The sequence below is a fragment of the Octodon degus genome, unplaced genomic scaffold, assembly GCF_000260255.1.
Source record: "Octodon degus isolate 3935 unplaced genomic scaffold, OctDeg1.0 scaffold00038, whole genome shotgun sequence".
Lineage (NCBI taxonomy): Eukaryota > Metazoa > Chordata > Mammalia > Rodentia > Octodontidae > Octodon > Octodon degus.
Genome location: NW_004524614.1, coordinates 15946202 through 15947847, shown reverse-complemented (window position 1 = coordinate 15947847; position 1646 = coordinate 15946202).

The window sequence follows — 1646 nt, the reverse complement described above, 5'->3', positions numbered from 1 at the left end:
AGGCATGCCCTCTCTCCCACGTTACAGTCCACCTGAGTCATCTTTCCTCACTCCTAATGTCAGGTGACAATGCCTCTATGACAGGGATTTCATAGTCTCCAATCTCTGTTCTGTTCCCCAAAATTATTAAGCATCTCCAGGGTTCCAAGTATGGAACGGAGGCCCCCAGAGGATCAGTACAGGGATGGGAGAAGGGATGCAGAATGATGCCCTGAGATGTAGTAAGAGTAGAATTAGAAGCCAGGAAGATATGAGTGTGTGTTTGTGTGTGTGTATGCACACACACACACACACGCGGGCGTGCATGTGCACATGCACACATGTGCACACGACCACATGCGTATTGAATGACACAAAGTGTTCAGGGAACACATTCATCCCTGTGCATCTGTGGTTTCTGTATCCATGGATTCAGCCAACTACAGATAGAAGAATAAATTTAAATCACACCTGTACTAGACTTCTACAGATTTTTTTCTTGCTATTTCCCTCCAGCAATGCAGAATAGGAATGATTTACATATTTACCTTGTATTTGGTATTAAAAGTTACATACAGGTGATCTAAAATATATGAGAGGACCTGCATAAGTTATATGCAGATATTAAACTGTTTTACATGAGATTGAGCCACTGTGGATTTCAGTATTTATGGGGATTCCTGGAACCAATTCCCTATGAATATGGAAGGGCAACTGTACTATGAATATTGATAAAGGCAGCAGAATCTAGAGAAAAAAATTAGATGTAGTGTGTGTGTGGGTGTGTATGTGTGGGTGTGTGTGACATATAACAATAGTAGCTGTTTTGAATTGCCTACCACTTATTCAAACTGATATACAATACAGTGCCATCATGTTTGTCCTTAAATGTGCTAGGTTATTTTTGTTGGCAAGCTTCTTTTTTCCTGGCCTTGAAGTGTAAAATCTTCATCTGTGTCTAGCATTTATATCTTGGGTTCTCATGAAAAGGGAAGAGCACAACCCAGCACAAAGGCCACTCTAAGGAACCTTTTTCTTAACTTTTATCCTTTTCTCTTTCAAAGCTACAGTCTTAAAGCTTTGCTATTTGAAGAAAGAAGTGTCCATGAACGTGATTGGTATTAATATAAGCCACGAAAAAATGGAAAATTTAACAAGGAAGTTGGTTGCCAGTTAGGAGGATTGACTTGTTTTCATTTTAAGTTATATATAGTTATATATAGTTATATATATATATATATATATATATTCATATTCATAGGGATGATATATTTAGGAAATTTATCGTAGCTAAAAATAGAAGCATTGGCATTTTCAAGGAAGTTTAAATGCTGCATTGTATCCCATTTTCTTACTTCATTTCATACTTTTCATATCTTGGGACCCAGTGTGATCCTTAAAAGAAAAAACAAAAACTGATACATTTTTTTAAAAATGACTTGGGCCAGTCCAAAATTTAAATTAGTGCACAATTCATGTGACTTAAAGGGCACTATTAGGCTTATGGCCGGCGACATTAGCTAGCGCTCATTCTACTCTCTTTAACGGGGAAGCAGTGGACTACAAAGAGACTGAACTGTATCTGCCTCTATTTCCAAGACTCATGTTCAACTTTCACTCACAAAAAGCCGGGAAAATTTTATTAATCCTTTTTTTAAAAAAGTTAA